The 18,488-nt window shown below is 24.1% G+C and overlaps 2 pseudogenes; both read right to left on the bottom strand.

Annotated features, from left to right (window-relative positions):
• Positions 1-345: 345 nt before the first annotated feature.
• LOC123686637 lies at positions 346-6,011 on the bottom strand (annotated as a pseudogene).
• Positions 6,012-15,466: 9,455 nt separating this feature from the next.
• Positions 15,467-17,121, bottom strand: LOC123685827 (annotated as a pseudogene).
• Between the last annotated feature and the right edge of the window lie 1,367 nt (positions 17,122-18,488).

Here is an 18,488-nt window from a genome sequence, read left to right on the forward strand (position 1 = left end):
AATATTGAAGATATTGAGGTAAATTAAAATATTTTTTAAGTATTTATAAGAATTAATCTTTTTTTATAATGAAAATATAATGTTTTAGATAAACTATATAAATAGAAATATTAACAAATTGCTATATATTAAGTTAGAAGCTTAAATTTTTATATTTCTTCAATTGGAGAGTTTCTCATTGGAATCATTAACAGTGACTTACCTCTAGTTTGGTTTCAATTAAATAAGGAATTTAAATTCAAATTTTTAGGTCGAAACTAAAAGCAATATTTTGCTTCTTATTTAAGATAAACTGAAAAACAGTATTTTTTAAATGCAAATTAAATGTTAATTTAACTATTATCCTATAAAGATCAGTTTAAGGCTCCTTGTTTTCATTCATGGTATAAACCTAAAATTAAGATTGCTATGAATATAAAAAATATAATGCTAATAATTATAATATTAGAATATTTTATTCTATAAATAAAAGGGATAATAAGGGTAATTTCTACATCAAAAATTAAAAAAATTAAAGCGATTAAAAAAAAGTGAATTGAGAATGGTAGGCGTGCAGAATTTTTAGGGTCAAATCCGCATTCAAAGGGAGAACTTTTTTCTCGATCTTTAAATGTTTTTATTGAGATATAATTTGCAGTAATTATTAAAATTATTATAATTCTAAGAATTATTAAAATTAAAGATGAAATTAAGAATATTATCTATACTTTTAAAAGATTTTTTGATTGGAAATCAAATGTAATATTTATACTATATAGATATCTACCTCATCAATAAATAGATATATATAGGAATAGTCATACTACGTCTACAAAATGTCAATATCATGCTGCTGCTTCAAATCCAAAATGGTGATTGTTTCTAAAATGATTAAAGTTTAATCGAGTTAAACAAACTAAAAGAAAAATAGAACCAATAATAACATGTAAACCATGGAATCCTGTAGCTATAAAGAATGTTCTTCCATAAACTGAATCGGCTATAGAAAATGGGGCTTCTAAATATTCAATTCCTTGTAGTAAAGAAAAATATATTCCTAGAAAAACAGTAATAATTAATCTTTGAAATGTTTGATTAAAATTATTTTCTATTAATCTATGGTGGGCTCAAGTTACTCTTAGGCCTGATCTTAATAGAATAATAGTGTTTAATAATGGGATTTCATTAGGATTAAAGGTATTAATTCCTTTTGGAGGTCAAGCTATTCCTAGTTCGATAGAAGGAGATAATCTTATATGATAAAATCTTCAAAAAAAACTAACAAAGAAAAAAATCTCTGAGGTAATAAATAAAATTATTCCTCATCGTAAACCAAAAGATACTAAAAGAGTGTGGTTTCCTTGAAAGGTTCTTTCTCGAATTACATCTCGTCATCATTGAAATATAATTAGTAAAAGAATTATATTTCTTAAAATAAATAAATTAGAGTTAAAAAGATGGAATCATTTAATTATTCCTATTATTGCAGTTATAGCTCTAAAAGCTCCTAAAATTGGTCAAGGACTATAATCTACTAAATGAAATGGGTGATTTTTTATCATAATTATTTTCTCTAGAATAAAGAGTTCTAAGGATAGCAAAAACATAAGATTGAATTAAAGCTACTGCTGATTCTAATAAAATTAGTATAAATTGAATTATAATAATTAATAAAATAAGCAAATTTACTATAGGACCAGTGTTTCCTAAAAGAGTTAATAAAAGGTGTCCTGCAATTATATTAGCTGATAAACGAATAGCGAGAGTTCCAGGACGAATAATATTTCTAATTGTTTCAATACATACTATAAAAGGTATTAAAATAGAAGGAGTTCCTTGAGGCATTAGATGGGCAAATGAGTGATAAGTGTGACTAATTCAACTATTTAATATAAATCTTAACCATAAAGGTAAAGCTAGGGATAGAGTAAAAATTATATGACTTGAGGCTGTAAAAATGTAAGGAAATAACCCTATTAAGTTATTAATTATAATGAAGTAAAATAATACAATAAATATTAAAGTATTATTTTTTTTTGTAATGATTTTGAATTCTTTATGTAGAGTAATTAATATATTTTGAATTAAAAAGTTAAATCGATTAGGAATTAGTCAGAATATAGAAGGAATAAATAAAAAACTAATAATTATTCTTAGTCAATTTAAAGGTAATATAAAATAAGATGAAGGATCAAAAGAAGAAAAAAGATTTATTATCATTTTCAAGAAAGTTTTTTATTTAATAATTTAAAATTTTTTAAAGGAGATTTTTTATGAGAATAAAATATTTTAATGTTTAAAATAATAAATAAAAGTGTTATAAAAATATATAAGGAAAACCAATCCATAGGTATAGTTTGAGGAATTAAAAATTATTCTGAGAATGATTTTAGTTTGACAAACTAATGTTATAGGTTAACTAAATTTTTCATTAGAAGTAGTCGTTAATTACTATAAAGTGGTTTAAGAGACCAATACTTATCTTTCAGTCATCTAATGAAAAATTTTCTACCCATTTAATGAAATTTTGGGGAGAAATTCTTTCAATAGAAATAGGTATAAATCTATGGTTTGCTCCACAAATTTCTGAACATTGACCAAAAAAAATTCCAGTTCGATTTAAATTAAATCTAAGTTGATTTAATCGCCCTGGGGAGGCATCGACTTTTACTCCTGTTGAAGGAACTGTTCAAGAATGAATTACGTCAGAAGATGAAGTTAGAATTCGAATATGAGAAAGATATGGTAAAATAGTTCGATTATCAACTTCTAGTAATCGAAAATTAAAAAGTTGATTATTATTAATTAAATATGAATCAAATTCAAGATTTTTAAAATCTGTATATTCATAGGTTCAATATCATTGATGACCAATAGTTTTAATAGTAACTAAAGGGTTACGGATTTCATCAATTAAGTAAATTAATTTTAAAGAAGGAAAAGCAATAAAAATTAAAGTTAATGCTGGTATGATAGTTCAAATTGTTTCAATATTGTGTCCTTCTAATATAAAACGATGGTTATAATTATTTAATGTTACAAAATAAAACGGCTGTTATTTGGATATAATTGATGAAATTAACAATGAGTACAATATCTAGTACAATATCCAAACGAGTAATATCATATGATATTAATTATTTATCTGGTTATCTAATGTATCAGCAATATAATTGCCATCAACATAAACCATTGTCAGACAGAAGGTCTCCCCGCCAATACGTAGGAATCATAATCGAAAGTAACCCAAGGAGAATGATGTCATCAAGGGAGGATAGCGATATACCGGTTTCACCCTTATTAGGGATCATCAGTACCGCATAATCCTACCCAAGATGACAATCAAACGAAATAGCAGGCATCTTATTGAACGCTGGCAGTCGCTAGTCAGTATGAATTACTGAAGAGCGCCACCCAGCGGACAAATAACCTAACTACCTCCTCCATGAGTACCTCGAAAAAGCAGAATCCCACGTCAACAAGGAAAATCTTCCGTTTTTCAGCCTAAGCGACATTCATATTGAAAAATAACAAAATAAAACGGCTGTTATTTGGATATAATTGATGAAATTAACAATGAGTACAATATCTTGTCATCTTGGGTAGGATTATGCGGTACTGATGATCCCTAATAAGGGTGAAACCGGTATATCGCTATCCTCCCTTGATGACATCATTCTCCTTGGGTTACTTTCGATTATGATTCCTACGTATTGGCGGGGAGACCTTCTGTCTGACAATGGTTTATGTTGATGGCAATTATATTGCTGATACATTAGATAACCAGATAAATAATTAATATCATATGATATTACTCGTTTGGATATTGTACTAGATATTGTACTCATTGTTAATTTCATCAATTATATCCAAATAACAGCCGTTTTATTTTGTTATTTTTCAATATGAATGTCGCTTAGGCTGAAAAACGGAAGATTTTCCTTGTTGACGTGGGATTCTGCTTTTTTCGAGGTACTCATGGAGGAGGTAGTTAGGTTATTTGTCCGCTGGGTGGCGCTCTTCAGTAATTCATACTGACTAGCGACTGCCAGCGTTCAATAAGATGCCTGCTATTTCGTTTGATTGTCATCTTGGGTAGGATTATGCGGTACTGATGATCCCTAATAAGGGTGAAACCGGTATATCGCTATCCTCCCTTGATGACATCATTCTCCTTGGGTTACTTTCGATTATGATTCCTACGTATTGGCGGGGAGACCTTCTGTCTGACAATGGTTTATGTTGATGGCAATTATATTGCTGATACATTAGATAACCAGATAAATAATTAATATCATATGATATTACTCGTTTGGATATTGTACTAGATATTGTACTCATTGTTAATTTCATTTAATGTTAGTCTCATTATGGTATATGTTACAATACAAGTGATTATTATTAAGATCAAAAGGGCGTGATCATGAAAAAATCTTAATTGTTCCAGTAAATATGAAGCTCTGTCTAAAAATATATATGATTTTCAAGTCGCTATTTCTAAAAAAAGGTAAATCTTTATAATTGGGGTTTAAATCCAATGCACTAATCTGCCATATTAGAATTTTTGAGCTAAGATTGGTACTTCTGAATAAGAATGTTCATTAGGGGGAGAAAGTTGGAGTCATTCAATTAAAGAGGGTACATTAGAATTAAACTTTCTTAAACGTATTGAATAAAATCTTTCTCAAATAATTAAGATTATAAAGATTATTCTAAGAGAGGAAATTATAGATCCAATAGAAGAAATTTTATTTCATTTGTAATAAGCATCAGGATAATCAGAGTATCGTCGAGGTATTCCTCTTAGTCCTAAGAAGTGTTGAGGAAAAAATGTTAAGTTTACCCCAATAAATATAATTAAAAATTGGATTTGTAATAATTTATTGTTAAGATTGAATCCTGTAATTAAAGGGAATCAATGGATAAATCCTGCTATAATGGCAAATACAGCTCCTATAGATAAAACGTAATGGAAATGAGCTACAACATAATAGGTATCATGTAAAATAATATCTATGGAAGAGTTAGCTAAAATTACTCCTGTTAATCCACCAATTGTAAATAAAAATAAAAATCCCAGGGTTCATAAAATTGAAGGTGTATAGTAAAATTGTATTCCATGTAAAGTTGCTAATCAAGAAAAAATTTTAATTCCAGTGGGTACTGCAATAATTATAGTAGCTGAAGTAAAATAAGCTCGAGTATCAACATCTATTCCCACTGTAAATATGTGATGAGCTCATACTACAAATCCTAGAAGTCCAATAGCTAATATAGCATAAATTATTCCTAAAGAACCAAAGGCAATTTTTTTCCCTCTTTCTTGTGTAATAATATGGGAAATTATACCAAATCCTGGGAGAATTAAAATATAAACTTCAGGATGGCCAAAAAATCAAAATAAATGTTGGTATAAAATTGGGTCTCCCCCTCCGGTTGGATCAAAAAAAGAAGAATTTAAGTTTCGGTCAGTTAATAGTATAGTAATTGCTCCTGCAAGAACTGGTAGTGATAGTAATAAAAGAATTGCTGTAATAAGAACAGATCATACAAATAAAGGAGTTTTATCAAGTATTATACCAAATGGACGTATATTTATAATAGTTGAAATGAAATTTACTGCACCTAAAATTGAGGAAATTCCTGCTAAATGTAAACTAAAAATCACTAAATCTACTGAAGGCCCGTTATGTGTTAAATTAGAAGAAAGAGGAGGGTAAACAGTTCATCCTGTTCCTGCCCCTATTTCTACGATTGTTCTTAAAATTAAAAGAGTTAAAGCAGGGGGTAAAAGTCAAAATCTTATGTTATTTAATCGTGGAAATGCTATATCAGGAGCTCCAATTATTAAAGGAACTAATCAATTTCCAAAACCCCCAATTATAATAGGTATTACTATAAAGAAAATTATAATGAAAGCATGAGCTGTAACAATTATATTATAAATTTGGTCGTTTCCAATTAATCTTCCTCTAGTTCCTAATTCTAACCGAATTAAAATACTTAACGATGTTCCTACTATTCCTGCCCATATTCCAAATAAAAAGTATAATGTTCCAATATCTTTATGATTAGTAGAAAATAATCATTTATTCGATAAAGTGGCTGAATTAAAGCGTTAAATTGTAAATTTAATTATGAGTTTTCTCCTTTATTAAGCCTTATATTCAATTATGATTATAAATTGCAAATTTATAGGTGAATATTATTCTAAGGCTTAGAATAATTCTATTTTTAACTTTGAAGGTTACTAGTTTATTTAACTTAAATCCTTAATAAATTCTAAAAATTACAGTAAAAATGATTAATCCGTAAATATTCACTCAATTTAAAAAAATTACATAGTAAGAGTTAATATAATTAAATTTTTTATTTTCATTTAATTTTATTATTAAAGATTGAAGTATTAAGCGTATATAAATATATATACAAATTAAAGTAATAAAAATTATTATAAAAGATAGAAAATAAAAGTGATTTTCAATTAAAGTTTTTAGAATTAGTCACTTAGGAAAAAATCCTAAAAAGGGGGGGATTCCTCCTAGAGAAAAGAAATTTAAAAAAAAATAGAATTTTAAAGTTTTATTGTAATTCATATTATTTATAAGATCTTTAATGTTAAAGATTTTATATTTATTAAAAATTAAGATTATATTTAAAGAAATAAAAGTATAAATTAAAAAGTATAATATTCATAAGGATTGATTTAATATTATTATTCTTAATATTCAACCAATATGGTTAATGGAAGATAAGGCAAGAATTTTTTTTAATCTGGTTTGGTTCCATGTTTTTACACTCCCTAAGGTTATACATATCAAAATAATCAAAATAAAGAATAGGTTTAATTTAAAATTATATATAATTAAAATTATTGGGGCAATTTTTTGTCAAGTTATTAATAATAATGCATTAGCTCACCTTAGTCCTTCTAGGACTTCTGGGTATCAAAAGTGAAAAGGGGCTGCTCCTATTTTTATAAGGATAGCTCTGTTAAACAAAAATATAGAAGTAGGTATTAATTGCTCGATAGAATTGATTAAAATAAATGAATTTAAAAAAGAAAATAAAACTAGAATTGATGCAGAAACTTGAACTAAAAAATATTTCAAGGAGGATTCAGAAGAATACTTAAAATTATCTAAATTTATAATAGGAATAAAAGCTAAGAGGTTTAATTCTAAACCAATCCAGATATTAATTCATGAATAAGCAGAAATAGAAATAAGAGTTCCTCTTATTATTAAAATTAAAAATATAAATTTTATAGTTTTAATTATAAAGAAAAGGGGTATACCTTTATAAATGGGGTATGAACCCATCAGCTTCTTTAGCTTATCTTTATATTCTAGTATAAGATGTACAAGAGTTTTTGAAACTCTAAGAAATAATTTAATTTTATTGAATATAATTACAAAAAAAAATTAACAATTAAAAATTTAACTTATTTAGTTAAATTTAAAATTTAATATTTTAACCTTAAATAAAAACTATTAAATTTTCATTAATTTAAGTGTACAAAAATTAATTCACAAAGTAAAAAATCCTATAAAATAGGATTATTTATATAAATATATTCGATAAATTTGAGTTGATTTTGGTCGTCCTACTTCAGGATCAATTTCAACATTCTAAACTAATCCTGAGGCTAAGTCCAACAATCAGCACCAAATCCGATAAATTTGAGTTGATTTTGGTCGTCCTACTTCAGGATCAATTCCAATATTCTAAACCAATCCTGAGACTAAGCCCAACAATCAACACCAAACCCGATAAATTTGAGTTGATTTTGGTGCCCTACTTCAGGATCAATTTCAACATTCTAAACTAATCCTGAGGCTAAGTCCAACAATCAACACCAAACCCGATAAATTTGAGTTGATTTTGGTGCCCTACTTCAGGATCAATTCCAATATTCTAAACCAATCCTGAGGCTAAGTCCAACAATCAACACCAAATCCGATAAATTTGAGTTGATTTTGGTGCCCTACTTCAGGATCAATTTCAACATTCTAAACTAATCCTGAGGCTAAGTCCAACAATCAGCACTAAATCCGATAAATTTGAGTTGATTTTGGTGCCCTACTTCAGGATCAATTTCAACATTCTAAACCAATCCTGAGGCTAAGCCCAACAATCAGCACCAAATCCGATAAATTTGAGTTGATTTTGGTGCCCTACTTCAGGATCAATTTCAACATTCTAAACCAATCCTGAGGCTAAGTCCAACAATCAACACCAAATCCGATAAATTTGAGTTGATTTTGGTGTCCTACTTCAGGATCAATTTCAACATTCTAAACTAATCCTGAGGCTAAGTCCAACAATCAACACCAAATCCGATAAATTTGAGTTGATTTTGGTGCCCTACTTCAGGATCAATTTCAATATTCTAAACCAATCCTGAGGCTAAGTCCAACAATCAACACCAAATCCGATAAATTTGAGTTGATTTTGGTGCCCTACTTCAGGATCAATTTCAACATTCTAAACCAATCCTGAGGCTAAGCCCAACAATCAACACCAAACCCGATAAATTTGAGTTGATTTTGGTCGTCCTACTTCAGGATCAATTTCAACATTCTAAACTAACCCTGAGGCTAAGTCCAACAATCAGCACCAAATCCGATAAATTTGAGTTGATTTTGGTGCCCTACTTCAGGATCAATTTCAACATTCTAAACCAATCCTGGGGCTAAGCCCAACAATCAACACCAAATCCGATAAATTTGAGTTGATTTTGGTGCCCTACTTCAGGATCAATTTCAACATTCTAAACCAATCCTGAGGCTAAGTCCAACAATCAACACCAAACCCGATAAATTTGAGTTGATTTTGGTCGTCCTACTTCAGGATCAATTTCAACATTCTAAACCAATCCTGAGACTAAGTCCAACAATCAACACCAAATCCGATAAATTTGAGTTGATTTTGGTGCCCTACTTCAGGATCAATTTCAACATTCTAAACTAATCCTGAGGCTAAGTCCAACAATCAACACCAAACCCGATAAATTTGAGTTGATTTTGGTCGTCCTTCTTCAGGATCAATTCCAATATTCTAAACCAATCCTGAGGCTAAGTCCAACAATCAACACCAAATCCGATAAATTTGAGTTGATTTTGGTGCCCTACTTCAGGATCAATTTCAACATTCTAAACTAATCCTGAGGCTAAGTCCAACAATCAGCACCAAATCCGATAAATTTGAGTTGATTTTGGTCGTCCTACTTCAGGATCAATTTCAATATTCTAAACCAATCCTGAGGCTAAGCCCAACAATCAACACCAAACCCGATAAATTTGAGTTGATTTTGGTGCCCTACTTCAGGATCAATTTCAACATTCTAAACCAATCCTGAGGCTAAGTCCAACGATCAACACCAAATCCGATAAATTTGAGTTGATTTTGGTCGTCCTACTTCAGGATCAATTTCAATATTCTAAACCAATCCTGAGGCTAAGTCCAACAATCAACGTTTAAGTTTTTAAAATTATTAGTTTTTGATTTTGAATAACTAAGAAACTGACTTTTAAATTTTTAAAATTTTTAAATATCACCTCATTAATAAATTTGTATAAGAATTCTATGGGGGGGATCAATAGAATTCAATTTACAAAAATTTGAATAAATGGATTTATATTTAAAAATCAAAAAATTTTGTAATTAAAAATTATTCTTTCAATTTTATTTTCACAGAAAAGGTTTAAATTTTCTATAAAATAAATTTTCTGTTAGACTAGAAGAAGAATTTTTTCTAAAAGTTGATTTTTCTAACAAAATAGTTTGGAAAAAGAGATTTTATGATAAATCCTTTTTTCACATAAAAAATAATCGATCCCTGTAAAATTTTGTAATCCGAAGATTTTTTCCAAATTTCATCAAATTTCACGAAATTTGGCATTTTTTTCAAAAATTTCGGGGATGGAACTAGGGGTGGGTTGCACATGTTTCATCTCATCAAAATGACCCTTTCTTCAGGCGCCCTAATAGGAATTTCCTCATACATCGGTTTTTATATCCAAGTGTTATAATTGTTTTTTAGACAATAATGTCAATTTTAAAGATCAAATTTTTTGAAAAATTTCAAAAAAAAACGAAAAAAATGCAAAATTTTGCAATTTTTTGCATTTTTTGGGTCAAAATTTGGGCAAAAAAAAATGGCCTAAAATCGATACTTTATTAGCAGTATTAATTTAAATTTTGTCTTTTAATAGGGTTTTTCTCTTGGACCCTATGCCTTTTTAATTAAAGAATTTATTTATATATATCTATAATATTTAATAATTAATAATTACTTATTAATATATAATTATTTATATATAAGGGCGAAATATATCTTACATTGGATAGTACCATTAGTAATATTCTAGGTGCTAATTTTAATTAAATAGTTAAAATAAACATTTTTAAATATATAAAAACCGATTTAATATTGGTATCTTAAGGGATATATAATAGTACTCCCGAAAAAAAGAGAAAGAATATATAAAGTAAATCAGTATATAAAAACGACGGTGAATTTCGAGAATTTCTATATTAATAAATATTTTATATATTAATAATATTTATAATATATATATAAAGAGTATAAATTATTAATAATTAATTTAACATTAAAATATTAACATTTTATTTATATAAGAATTAAATTATAATTAATCTATAATTATTAATAATATATTAAAAATTATTAGTTATTAATAAAGTTAATTTTTAATGAAAAATTCAAAATTAATGAAAAAAAAAAAAAAAAAACCTAAGTATTAATGAATTAAATTATCATTAAGAAATATTATTTCTAAAGTATTATGGTATTTATCATGAAAATGAAGTTATTCTTATTTTAACTAAATCTATTAAAAATTACGTGAAAAATAGATTTAGAAAAATAAAATTAATAAAGATTTCATAAAAAATTTAAATTAAAATATCTAACAAAAAAATGTAATTTTTAAATATTTGGTTAAATTTGTCTATTTTTTGGTTGTCTCGAATAATTTTTAATTTATTGGATAAAAAGTGATCTTAAAGGGTAAAAAAATGATTTGTTAGTAAAGTAAAGTTATTATGTCAATATTTTGATTTAAATTATAATTATTTTAAGTTTAATTATTACATAGTTAAAAAAATTATGTATAAAAATTTAGGATTTTCATAAAATTCGAGTAATTTTTGAAAATTTTATATAAATGCTTAAAAGGAAATCGCTCATAAAAAAAAAATCTATATTTTTTTGTTAGAAATTTAAATTTAAATAATTTTTAAAAATTGTGATATGGAAATTATCTAATAATTTTTTTTGAAAAAATTATTTGTTAGTGTAATAAAGTTATTTCGTTTAAAAATTTTGTGAAAAATTGTTAAAAATTTATCAAAATTTATGGATTTTTGAAAATTTTGATGATTAGGGGAGGAATTTTTTTTTTCATTTTTCATAAATTTGATTTTTATATAATTTTGAAAATTTTTAGAATAGGTTAATTTAAATATTTTAATAAAAATAGAAAATGTTTAGTTTCGGGGGGAACTAAATTAATAAATTTAAAATTTAATTTATTTTGAATTTTAAAAAATTTAATTTTTGATTATTTTATTTTATAATAAAATTATAATTTATTTTTTTAAAATTATTGTATTTATCAAGAATTTTTTAAATCCGATAATTTAAAATATTTTTGATATTTGGTAGGCTTCAGTTTATTACAAAATTTATTTTATTAAAATTAAATTTGAATAAAGCTATAACAGTCGGCAATAAGAATTGTTACAATTTATATTGTTTTAGTATTGGATTTAGTGAGTAGGGTAGCACTAAATTTAAGGGTATAACTTGTAAATCCTTGGGGGAAAATTTTTTAATTTGGAGTTAAAAAGTTTAAGGTTTGGTTATTATCTAAGGGGACGTTTTTGACGGGAGGAAGTTACAAAGATTTGTTAACATAAAGTTTTTATAATTATAATTTATTTTTTAAAAATTATTGTATTTATTAAGAATTTTTTAAATCCGATAATTTAAAATATTTTTGATATTTGGTAGGCTTCAGTTTATTACAAAATTTATTTTATTAAAATTAAATTTGAATAAAGCTATAACAGTCGGCAATAAGAATTGTTACAATTTATATTGTTTAGTATTGGATTTAGTGAGTAGGGTAGCACTAAATTTAAGGGTATAACTTGTAAATCCTTGGGGGAAAATTTTTTAATTTAGAGTTAAAAAGTTTAAGGTTTGGTTATTATCTAAGGGGACGTTTTTGACGGGAGGAAGTTACAAAGATTTGTTAACATAAAGTTTTTATAATTATAATTTATTTTTTAAAAATTATTGTATTTATTAAGAATTTTTTAAATCCGATAATTTAAAATATTTTTGATATTTGGTAGGCTTCAGTTTATTACAAAATTTATTTTATTAAAATTAAATTTGAATAAAGCTATAACAGTCGGCAATAAGAATTGTTACAATTTAAATTGTTTAGTATTGGATTTAGTGAGTAGGGTAGCACTAAATTTAAGGGTATAACTTGTAAATCCTTGGGGGAAAATTTTTTAATTTAGAGTTAAAAAGTTTAAGGTTTGGTTATTATCTAAGGGGACGCTTTTGACGGGAGGAAGTTACAAAGATTTGTTAACATAAAGTTTTTAAAATTATTAGTTTTAATAATTTAATTTTTTAAATTTAATTTAATTATTATTATTTCTAAATAAAGTTAATTTTTTTTTGTTTGAAATAAATTTTAACTAAATGTAGTCTTTTTTGGGTTTTAGTTAATAAGATATTTGATTATGGTATTAGATATATATATTCATTCAAGATTTATATGAATATTGTTTTAAATTTAATAAATTAGTAGTGTATATTTTTAATTATTAAAAAAATTTAGAATTAGTGATAAGATTTAGTATTTGCAATTTTTGTGCCAGCAGCAGCGGTTATACAAAAAATATAATATATATTTATTAGCTTTAATTAATAGAATTAAAAATTAAAAAAGAAATTTTAAGTTTTAAGGTGAAATTTTAATTTATTAATATTTTTAATTATGTTTTTATGAGGTTAAGAAATTATTATAATAAACTAGGATCAGATACCCTATTATTAATTAAGTAAATTATAAAGTTAAGTGATTAATAGTTAAGTTCTTTAAAGCTAAATGATTTGGCGGTATTTTTACTTTTCAGAGGAACCTGTTCTATAAACGATAATCCACGATTAAAATTACTTTAGTTAGAAACTTTTATATCGTCGTTGTTAAATATTTTTTTAGAAATTAATATTTAGATATTTTTTAAAAATTTAAATCAGATCAAGGTGAAGTTTATATTAAAGTAGAAATGGGTTACATTAAATTATATTTATGGATTTATATATTTTAAAAGTTTTATGAAATTGGATTTGATTGTAATTAAATATTTTTATTTTTAATGATTTAGTACTAAAATATGCACATATTGCCCGTCGCTTTCATCTAATATGGAATAAGTCGTAACATAGTAGATTTACTGGAAAGTGATTCTAGAATGTCAGTTTAGAGCTTGAATAAGCATCTTATTTACATTAAGAAGATAATTAATAATTTAAATTGAATTTTAAAATTTATTTAATTAATATATATATATATATATATATATATATATATATATATATATAATTTTATTAAATAATTAGTATTTTTATTAGATTAAAAAAAATTTTATTTTATGATAGATTAATAGTACTGAAAAGGAAAATTATATAAATTTATAAAAGAAACAATATTGTGTACCTTGTGTATCAGGGTTTATTAAAAATTTAATATTTATATATTTATCTCGAATTTAAAAGAGCTATATAGTTATAAATATTATTGTTTAATAAATATTTATAATAATTATATAGTAATGAAACGTTATTCGTTTTTAAATATATCTAGTTTTTTAAGAAAAGAATTTAATTCATTATAAAAATTATAAAAATTTAATTTTTAATTTTTTGAATTTTTATTTTAATAGTTTTAGGGATAAGCTTAAAATTAAATTATTATAATTAAATATTATAAATTAATAATTTATAGAATTAGAAATTTTTACTATTTGAAGTTTGTTAAAATTTGTTATTTAATTAAAAATATTTATATATTAATTTAATTTTTTTATTAAAGTAAATTTAATAATAAAAATTATATTGAAATAATGATAAAATTAGTATTAATTATTTTGTAAAAATATAAGTAATTACGAAAGGTATAATTAAGTAATTAGGCAAAAATATCTTTCACCTGTTTAATAAAAACATCTCTTTTTGATTATAATTTAAAGTAGGACCTGCCCACTGAATAAAATTTGAAGGGCCGCAGTATTTTGACTGTGCAAAGGTAGCATAATCATTAGTTTTTTAATTGAAAGCTTGTATGAATGGTTTGATGAGAAGATAACTTTCTAAATTTTATTATTTAAAAATTTTATTTTTAAGTTAAAAAGCTTAAATTTTTTTAAAAGACGAGAAGACCCTATAGAGTTTAATTTATAAAAGATTTTTAATTTAAAGAATTATAAAATTTAAAATTTTTGTTAAATTTGATTGGGGTGATAAAAAAATTAGATTAACTTTTTTAATTTTAACCATTAATTTATGAAAAATTGATCCATTTTTATGATTAAAAGAATAAATTACCTTAGGGATAACAGCGTTATTTTTTTTTAGAGTTCAAATCGAAAGAAAAGATTGCGACCTCGATGTTGGATTAAAGTTAAATTTAGGTGTAGAAGCTTAAATATTTGGTCTGTTCGACCATTAAAACTTTACATGATCTGAGTTTAAACCGGTGTAAGCCAGGTTGGTTTCTATCTTTAATAATTTAATAAATTTTAGTACGAAAGGACCAAGTTTATGATTTAAAATTTTATAAATGAATAAAATTATTATTTTGGCAGATTAGTGCGTTAGATTTAGAATCTTTATAAGTATTTTATACAAATAATAATTGATATAATTTTAATTTTGATAATTTTTATTTTAATAATTATTTGTATTTTAGTTAGAGTAGCTTTTTTAACTTTATTAGAACGTAAGTTATTAGGGTATATTCAAATTCGAAAAGGCCCTAATAAAGTAGGTTTTTTAGGAATTTTACAGCCTTTTAGTGATGCAATTAAATTATTTAGAAAAGAAATAATTTTTCCTTATATGGCTAATATTTTAATTTATATTATATCACCAGTTTTTAATTTAATTTTAGCATTAATATTATGAATTAGAATACCTTTTTATTGTTATTTATTTAAGTTTAATTTTTCTGTATTGTTTTTTTTTGTAATTTCTAGTTTTAGTGTGTATACAATTATATTATCGGGTTGATCTTCAAATTCGATTTATTCTTTATTAGGAAGGCTTCGTTCTGTTGCTCAAGTAATTTCTTATGAAGTAAGAATATTTTTAATTTTATTATCATTTTTAGTGTTAATTATATCTTTAAATTTAATAGATTTTATTTTTTATCAAAAATATGTTTGATTTGTTATATTTAATTTTCCTCTAAGAATAATATGATTTATTTCAAGATTAGCTGAAACTAATCGAACTCCTTTTGATTTTTCTGAGGGTGAATCAGAGTTAGTTTCAGGATTTAACGTTGAATATAGAAGTTTTGGATTTGCTTTTATTTTTATGGCTGAATATTCTAATATTATTTTTATAAGAATAATAAGAAGGTTGATTTTTATAGGAGGAGATTTTTATTCTATTATATTTTTTTTAAAATTATTATTTTTTTCTTTTATATGAATTTGGGTTCGAGGGACTTTACCTCGTTATCGATATGATAAATTAATATATTTATCTTGAAAGGTTTTTTTGCCTGTTTCTTTGAATATACTTATATTAAATTTTAGATTAAGATTATTATTTATAGTATTAATTATATAGTTAATTAAATTTTGTATAAATCAATAGAAATTTAAATTCTTTCTTATATTTTCAAAATATATGCTTTTCAAGCTCATTGATTAATTAAATATTCATCAGTCTCAAATTTTGTAAATAATTGAGTTTAATATAAAGTATATGAAATAGATTAAGGTAAAAATTTGTCCTATGAAAATAAAAGGATTTTCAACTGGTTTAGCTCCGATTCATGTTAAAATTATAACTGTAACGATAAAATTTCAAAATATAATTTTATTAATATAATAAAAGCTGTTTCTTTTCATTATTTTGAAATTAATAAAAGGTATAAAATAAAGAATAGCAATTGATATTACTGAAGCAATTACACCTCCAAGTTTATTGGGAATAGAGCGAAGAATTGCATAAGCAAATAAAAAATATCATTCTGGTTGAATATGAGGAGGGGTGGAAAGAGGATTAGCTGGGATAAAATTATCAGGATCTCTTAATATATAAGGATATAGAATAATAATATTTAAAATAAAAAATATTATAATGAGAAAACCTAAAATATCTTTAAAGGAGAAATATGGATGAAAACTAATTTTATCTAGATTAGAATTAGATCCTAAAGGATTACTAGAGCCAGAGTTATGTAAAAATAGTAAATGAATTATAATTAAAGCTGAAATAATGAAAGGTAAAATAAAATGAAATGAATAAAATCGGTTTAATGTAGCATTGTCAACAGCAAAACCTCCTCATAGTCAAATAACGATAGAATTTCCTAGGTAAGGGATTGCAGAAACTAAATTTGTAATTACAGTTGCTCCTCAAAAAGATATTTGCCCTCAGGGAAGAACATAACCTAAAAAGGCTGTAGCTATAGATATAAATAAAATAGTAGTTCCTGTCATTCAAGTTTCTGTAAGTTTGTAAGAACCAAAATATAAGCCTCGCCTAATATGTAAATATAAACATATAAAAAATAAAGAGGCTCCATTTGCATGAATAGTTCGTATTAACCATCCTATATTTACGTCTCGACAAATATGAGTCACTCTATTAAAAGCTAAATCTACGTTTGCACAATAATGTATAGATAAAAATAATCCTGTAATAATTTGTATTATTAAACACAAGCCTAATAAAGATCCAAAATTTCATAAATATGAAATATTTCTTGGTGTAGGTAGATCGATTAAAGAGTTGTTAATAATTTTCGTTAAAGAATTAATTTTTCGTATTGGTATTTTCATATTTAAATTGACGTAACGGTCCAAATTTTACTTTAGTAATTTTTACAACTGCAATTATTGAAATTAATAAATAAAAAATCAAAATTAAAAATATGTTAGAATTTGGGTAATTTAAAAATTTATTTAAATTTAAATAAAAATTTCTAATTAAATCTATTTTATGTAAAATTTCATTATTAATATTTTGATTTATTAAATATAGATTTATATTATTTATAAATATAGTAATTATAAATAAACTAATTATAATAAATATAATATATTTATTAAATTTAAATTTTTCATTAGAGGCAGTTCTTGTTATATAAATAAATAAAATTAGTAAACCTCCAATTATAATTAATATTAAAATATATGAAAATCAAAAGTTTGATCTTATTAATCCTATAATGATACAAGTTATAATTGTATAAGTTAAAATAAGTAGTCCTAAGGATAGGGGGTGGGTAAGAAAAATTGCCAAAAAATTTAAAAATGTTAAAATTAAGATTTCAGAGGGTAGTTTAATAAAAAATATTAATTTTGGAGATTAAAGATATATTTGTTTTCCTCTGATATTTTAAAAGATTAAATCTTAAAGCTGGTTTACAAGACCAGTATTTTTTTTAAATTATTAAAATATGGAAATAATTTTTTTAAGTATGTTTATTTTTAGAATTTTAAATTTTTTTATTAATCGAAAACATTTATTAATAACATTACTTAGATTAGAATTAGTAATTTTAACTTTATTTATAATAATATATTTTTATTTATCTTATTTCAGTTATGAATTTTATTTTGTAGTAGTTTTTTTAACTATAAGTGTTTGTGAAAGAGTTTTGGGATTATCTTTATTAGTGTCAATAATTCGTTCTTATGGAAATGATTATTTTAATTCATTAAATATTTTATGATAATATTAATAATATTAGTATTTATGATTCCTTTATGTTTTATAAATAAATTTTGATTAATTAAAAATTATTTATTTTTAATAAGAATTTGATTTTTTTCAAAAATTTCTTTTTTATTTTTTAGTTCATTAAATTTTTTTATAGGTATAGATTTTTTATCATATTTTTTGTTATTATTAAGGTTTTGAATTTCTTTTTTAATATTTATAGCTAGAGAAAAACTTTTTAATTTAAAAGATTTCAGTGAGTTATTTAGTATTTTATTATTATTATTATTGCTTTTTTTATTATTAACTTTTTCTTCTATAAATATATTTTTATTTTATATATTTTTTGAGGCTAGGTTAATTCCAATTTTGATTTTGATTTTAGGTTGAGGATATCAGCCTGAACGTATTCAAGCTGGAATATATATATTTTTTTATACAATTATAGCTTCTTTACCAATAATATTGTTTATTTTTATTTATTATTCAAAGTTTAAAA

This window comes from Harmonia axyridis, chromosome X (assembly GCF_914767665.1).
Source record: "Harmonia axyridis chromosome X, icHarAxyr1.1, whole genome shotgun sequence".
Lineage (NCBI taxonomy): Eukaryota > Metazoa > Arthropoda > Insecta > Coleoptera > Coccinellidae > Harmonia > Harmonia axyridis.